The 7,475-nt window shown below is 39.3% G+C and overlaps 2 pseudogenes; one reads left to right on the forward strand and one right to left on the reverse strand.

Annotated features, from left to right (window-relative positions):
- The window catches only part of LOC116101319, a 13,804-nt pseudogene extending 9,848 nt beyond the window's left edge, over window positions 1-3,956 (forward strand).
- Window positions 3,957-4,649: 693 nt separating this feature from the next.
- On the reverse strand, window positions 4,650-5,236 carry LOC116101320 (annotated as a pseudogene).
- Between the last annotated feature and the right edge of the window lie 2,239 nt (window positions 5,237-7,475).

Here is a 7,475-nt window from a genome sequence, read left to right on the forward strand (position 1 = left end):
CAAATGAACACTACATACCAAGAGCTGAAGTGGAAGAAGTTTGAGAAGCTAGGAGTTTGGGAAAATAGTAATTTGAAAACATTTTAACGAATTCCATACTGAGTCACATACACTGTGTGATTTGGTTCCATAAGCATCCACTCAGCAATGGCTCTGGGCAGTAACAGAACACTGATGTCACTTTCTTGTTTCTGTTATCAAGCTTTCCAGTATTAACCGTTACGGGAAAAAGAAAAGTAAAATGCAGGCCGACCTAGGTCTCATATATTAACAAATACTTATGTGGGATCAAAACCCATTCATCTCATTAAGAGTTCAGTTCATACCCACATTTTTTATGTAATATATACATTTTCAAGGCTTCTATTGTTTACATAAATTATATACTCAATGTGTTTTCAATTTTTAAAACCCATTTCTTTTATTTTTGAGATTATATTATAGCCTACTGCTTTTCTCTTTTTTTAGTAGATATTTTCTTTGTTTACATTTCAAATGTTGTCTGCTTTCCTTGTTTCCCCTCCAAAAACCCACTATCTCATTCCCTCTCTTCCTGCTCATCAACCCACCCACTCCTGCTTCCTAGCCCTGGTATTCCCATGCACTGGGGCATAGAGCCTTCACATGACCAAGGGTCTCTCCTTCTAATGATGACCAACTAAGCCATCCTCTGCTACATATAAGGCTGGAGCCATGAGTCCCTCCATGTGTACTCTTTGGTTGGTGGTTTAGCCCCTGGAAGCTCTGGGGGTACTGCCCTTCTCTTCTAGTCCTCCAAATACCTCCTATATACCTGACTTGCTCTCTTTCAAATTCATGGGCTCTTTAAAAATAGCACAGGATAGCTAGTATGAAAATACATATTTACATATGTATGCATGTTTTGTCACATACTTTCATAATAGAATAAATATTAAAATAACTTGAACATAATAATATATTTCACAGTCAAAACTTTGTTGGCGGCAAAAATTTTAAAAAAATGAGTTAGCAGCAACAAATGTATTGATGTAAATATCTGTTAAAGAATATATTCTCAAATCATTGACATCAATTATTAAATCATTATAAATATAACTGCATGAAGTGTATGGTGAACTGTTGTAAACCTGCTATATCATCTCTGAAAATGAATTCTCACCATCTACGTACATGTATTATAAAATATTAGCTATCAACCTAAAGATACTGAAGTTAGACAGATTTCTGTTGTCTTAGAAAATATATAAACAAACTATTTATTTTTAAATTATTTAATTAATTTACTTTTCTACACTCCACTTTATTCCCCCCGTCCATCCTTCAACTGTTCCACGTTTCATACCTCCTGCCCACATGTCTCCACGTGAATGTCCCCACCCCCACCCCCAGCCCACCAGAACTCTAACCTCCCTGTGGCCTCCAGTCTGTTGAAGGTTAGGTGCATCATCTCTGAATGAACACAGACCTGGCACTTCTCTACTGTATGAGTGTTAGGGGCTTCATATCAGCTTGTGTATGCTGCCTGTTTGGTGGTCCAGTGTTTGAGAGATCCCAGTGGTCTAGATTAATTGAGACATCTGGTCTCCCACACCCAACCCCAGCCCACCTGACCTCTAACTTCCCTGTGGCCTCCAGTTTCTTGAAGGTTAGGTGCATCATCTCTGAATGAACACAGACCTGGCACTTCTCTACTGTATGTGTGTTGGGGGCCTCATATCAGCTGGTGTATGCTTCCTGTTTGGTGATCGAGTGTTTGAGAGATCCCAGGGGTCTAGATTAATTGAGACAGCTGGTCCTCCTACAGGATCGACCTTCTCCTCAGCTTCTTTCAGCTTTCCCTATATCAACAACATGGGTCAGCTGCTTCTGTCCACAGGTTGGGAGCAAATATCTGCATCTAATTCTTTCAGCTGCTTGTATGGTCTCCCGGGGTGTGATCATGCTATGTCCCTTTCTGTGAGTGCTCCATAGCCTCAGTGATAGTGTCAGGCCTTGGGAACTCCCATTGAGCTGGATCCCACTTTGGGCCTGTTGCTGGACCTTCTCATTGTGGCCTCTATGGACTCATTCTTTATACAGTGATGGATATTTCATATGGCAAGTGCCGGAAGAAGACACTCATCACATATGTGTCACACATCTGTGCAGAGCTTATATATTATGTGCCTATGATTGGTGTATCATTTCTCTGTATTATATAATACATCTGTGATGTATCGTCTTGTCAAGCATGCATCACCAGTGGTCCACACACTCAAGTCCAGCATCTATCTGTTTGTGCTAATCAAAAAATGTAGTATAGAACTAAACCAAGATTTCACAACTGAGGAAAAAAGAAGCACCTAAAGAAATGTTCAAAGTCCTTAGTGATCAGAGAAATGCAAATGAAAACGACCCTGAGATTTGACCTTACACCAGAAAGAATGGCTAAGATCAAAGTCACAGGTGATAACACATGTTGGAGAGGATGTGGAGAAAGAGAAACACTCCTCCACTGCTGATGGGATAGCAAACTAGTACAAGCACTCTGAAAATCAATCTGGAAGTTCCTCAGAAAATTGGAAATAGATCTACCTGAAGACCCAGCTATACCACTCTTGGGAATATACCCAAAAGATGCCCCACCATGCCACAGGGGCACATGCTCCACTATGTTCATAGCAGCGTTTTTTGTGAAAGCCAGAAGCTGGAAAGAAACCAGATGTCCCACGACAGAAGAATGGACACAGAAAGTGTAGAAAATGTTGTTCATTAACAAAATGAAATACTACTCAGCTGTTAAGAACAAGGACATTCCAAGTTCTGCAGGCAAATGAATAGAACTACAAAATATCATCCTGAGTGAAGTAACTCAGACCCAAAAGGACGTGCATGGTATGTACTCACTAAGTGGATATTAGCTAAAAAAAAAAAACAATAAATAAATAATGTAGAGAATACTCAAGATACAGTCTAAAGAACTCAAAGATGTCAACATGCTGAAGTGCCCAAGTGAGGATGCCTCAGTCCCACTTGGGAGGTAGAAGAAAGCAATCACAAGTGGGGAGGGAGGGAAGGATCTGGGAAGGAAGGTGGGTGGGAGAGGGCAAAGATAGGTGGGCTGGGTAGAGGGAGTGAAGGGGGGTGGGGAACCTGATCTGGTATTGGATAAGGGAAAAGGACTGAAGCCCTGGAAGTCAGGAGGTTGGTGGGAGGACCTTACAGAATGCACCAGAGACTGACGAGGTGAGAGACTCTCAGGATTCAAAGGGAGGGACCTTAGATGAAATTCCGGACAGTAGGGAAAGGGAACTTATAGAGGCCACCTCCAGCAGGAAGAGTGGGCATCAACTGAGGAAGAAGAGGGCCAGCCCACAGTCACAACTCTGACCAATAATTGTTCCTGTCTGAAAAAATTACAGGGATGGAAATGGAGAGGAGCCTGAGGAAAAGAAGGTCCACTGATGAATTTTTTTGTCATTTCTGTTTCAAACAAAAGAAGCACTTCAAAACATTACTGTGTATCAGTGACTGCTGAACTAACACTACAAAATGGAAAATATTATCATTGTAATTGGAGGTCTTGAGGTGAAAAGGGTACTAGGCCAATGAACCAACTCTAAAAACGGAGCTGAAGGCGAGGCAGTGGTGGCGGATGCCTTTAATCCCAGCACTTGGGAGGCAGAGACAGGAAGATTAGTTCGAGGCCAGCCTGGGCCTCAAACTACAGCCAGAGCTCCAGGACAGCCAGGGCTATTCAGAGAAACCCTGTCTCAAAAAGAACAAACACACAAAAAAATAAACAAACAAACAAACAAAAACCGGAGCTGCAGTTTAGTATGTAAAAGTATGGTCATTGCCATTTTATGACACTTTCTGTTAGATCACAGGCAGGTGGACAAAGAAACAACTGGACTTGTGCTAGTAGAGCTGAGGCAAAGGTCAGGGAAGAGAACAAACATAGGTCACAGCACTCAGAGGCTGATGGAGGTTGAGGGAAGAGAAGGAAGAAAGGGGGAAGATAGACTATCCATGCATGATGCCTGAAAAGCTGAGACTGTTCCTATTTTACTATATGCCTCAGTTAAAATCATTCAGTCAATGTACATTCCAGAGTCTTTAGAAAACTAAACATAAAAAACATAAAATCTAGATGTGGAAACTATTGGATGGTGGGTTGGATGAAGAATCAGTTCCTTATATAGCAATGTGTCCTCATAGATAGATTACCATTTATTATTTAAACATGGACAGTTTTCAGAGTGAAATGGAGTTCTTTCATAAGGAAGAAAATGTTAAAACCATGAATATCTGATTGCAAACAAAAAGTATGCTAATTCAAAATGAAATTCCCAGAATCAATCTCCTTAGGGATTGCTAAGAATTCCATAAAAATAAATTTTTATTTATTTTAATTTAAATAATATTAAATCGTAAAGCTAATGTTAACTGGCTATTTTGTAAGAGTTGGGATGGAATAAAGGATAGATTTATTATTTCTATATTCAATTAGCATATATGATTAAAGAAGAAAAGATGGAAATGTATGGACATGTATGTCAGTCAGTAAAATGTAAGCTGTGAGTATGAGGTTTATCATTCAGAGTCAAGCTTGTAGTAATGCTTTGAATTTCTCTTTTCCTTTTCAAAATACCTAACAGAAAACTCTCCTTGTGGAAGAATTACAATCAAGGTTTATAAATGCAAGAATAATGGATCAAGTCTGAGTGGAGGAAATAGTAAAGGGAGAGAATATTCATGTGACAATATGGAAGCTGTTTTAAAAGAATTGGGAGTGGGGCCATGAGTACAACACTCTTTAGTGTAATACCCAGACCCATGGATATGATCCGAGGCAGGGTTAGAATGGCTGTATAACGCAGAGGATTATAGATGGCTACAAAGCGGTCATAACTCATAGCCAACAGGACTCCTGACTCCATTCCAGAGAAAGTTTGAATGAAGAACATTTTGCCAAACAGCCATCAAAGTCAATTCTGTAGGCAGCAAACCAAAGAATGCCCATGACAGTGGACAGTGTGAACACAGAGACTCCCACCTCAGAAATGGCCAGCATGGAGAGGAACAGGTACATTGGCTCGTGGAGAGCTGAGTCTTCCTGCACTGCTGCCATGATTAGGCTGTTGCCCACAATGGCAACCATATACATGATGAAAAGGGGAATGGAGAGCCAGCCATGTTGGGCCTCCAGTCCTGGAATGCCAGTCAGGAAGACTGATAGGAGGTGAACACTTTCATTGTTCTCTGCTCCCATGACACCAACAGTAGAGATAAGTTTTCACCTGCATTTGAAACAAAATGAAGTTAGCTCAAATCTGTAGAGTCACACTTATTAACATCCATGTAGAAATTGAAGAAAAGAGGTGAGAAAGCTGGTGGATGAATAACAACAGACCTTATTATCTTTCTCCCTGGTCCCCTGAATCCCCAGTACTCACTTGTTGCATGTCAAAGACGCTTTCAGATTGCTCAATCTTATGAGAGATTGCTGTTCTGTTTGTTCATTTATAAAATGAGGGTATACTGTTCTCATACTTAAATATGTAGAAGGTAGAGAAAATTGATATCCAGGGCTCATGTTTCTGGTTTTCTAAAGTGGTAAAAGTGAATCCTCATTGATCTAGGTTAGTCATCACAGAGTTGAATTGTCACTTTGTAACTGCAAACATGAGGTACACCTTGGTATGCAATCACAGCCATGGGTTCTCACTCTGTCCTGACAAGAAGAAATACATTGATTAAATTGAGATTCTGTGCCGGGCAGTGGTGGTGCATGCCTTTAAACCCAGCACTTGGGAGGCAGAGGCAGGTAAATTTCTGAGTTCTAGGCCAGCCTAGTCTACAGAATGAGTTCCAAGATAGCCAGGGCTACACAGAGAAACCCCGTCCCATGCCACTCATCTTGTGCTTTCCTAAAAACAGATAGCTCTCCTGACATGTGAAATATTTTTTCCTTATGTCTCTTACTCGTAAGTCCTCTAGTTTCTACTTCACACATTACATTCTCATCCTTTATCACATATTAATACTAAAGAATTTCTGTGATTTGCGTAGTATCCCGTGACAATTAAATTAAGTACAGAATAACAATTACCCTTATTTCCTTGGGTAAACGTGGCATGTAAAAGTGCCTCCCTCTTACACTGCAATGGCAGTCTTCTACACTCCAGTGACACTTGCAAGCCACCCTCAAATCCTCATCCTCTCCCTTGTTTTTCAGTAGGCTTGCATTCTGGATTGCAATTCCACATTTCCTTGTTGTTTATGATCTGCTGAACTCACCCTTCAGCGTCTGCCTGGCCCTTTAAGGAAACGCAAATATGCTCATGGAGCTCAAAATTTCACCCACAAATGTAGCCTAGATAACGAATTAGTTTTTTACTGTCTTAGAGTCCAGTTAAACCAGTTTGTCTAATGGAAGCCTGAAGTCAATAATGTGAAAAATAAATTCTCAGTACAAGAAAATGAAATATGTGATCTTCCTTTACATTTTTCTTATCTTTATGTAACTTTGTATCTGCTTAGCACGCAGTATACTATAGTTCAGCTTATATGTTTTATTCATAATCTCCCTATGACATGATGCTACCAAACTGTCATTCATAGTCCACTTATAATTATGCTCTATAAGTAAGTATTTACTTTACCCTAAAAACACTAACCTATCTTACCGTCTTACAGAGAAATTTCTTCCTTGGGGTCTGAATATGCATGAAAACATTAATCTTAATCTGTGAGTATATATTTTCCTGTGTATTTGTTAGTTTAATATCTATATCTCCTACTAGACTGAAAATCCATCAAAAAAAGGGAGAATGTTGATTTTGTCCAATAAATCCTAATAATTGCTGGAGTTTAAATACATAGTATATTTGTGTACAAAATACAAGATGAATAAACAATTAACTAAAAGTTTCAGTAAGGTGTTTTATAATTTCATCTCCATATTGCATATTTCTAATACTAAATTACTTTGTCTACTTCTGAAAGTTTCTGGCTTTTTTTTTTTTTTTTTGAGACAGGGTTTCTCTGTGTAGCCTTGACTGTCCTGGAACTCACTCTGTAGACCAGGCTGGTCTCGAACTCAGAAATCTGCCTGTCTCTGCCTCCCAAGTGCTGGGATTAAAGGCGTGTGCCACCACTGCCCGGCTTAAGTTTCTGGCTTTTAACACCCATATTTCCTTGTCAAGATTTCCACTAGTTAATAAATTTAACACAAATCAATAATATGATACATAGTTTGCATGGTGACAGCTTTTCCTAATATTATGTAAGCATAAATAAAAAGTTGTCTCAATCCTTACCTTTATAATATTTTATAGAGTTGATATTTTGTTTAAAAGTGACATTCTTCCTCCAGCAGAATGGTACAGTATTTATAATACACTGTGATAATTACTGTTTGTAATTTATAATGTTTCTCTCCAGTAATATGCTTGAAATGGTTGAAAACAAGTATTCTCTTATATTTAAAGCCTAAATACTTGGAGTTT

Source organism: Mastomys coucha, unplaced genomic scaffold, assembly GCF_008632895.1.
Source record: "Mastomys coucha isolate ucsf_1 unplaced genomic scaffold, UCSF_Mcou_1 pScaffold21, whole genome shotgun sequence".
NCBI lineage: Eukaryota > Metazoa > Chordata > Mammalia > Rodentia > Muridae > Mastomys > Mastomys coucha.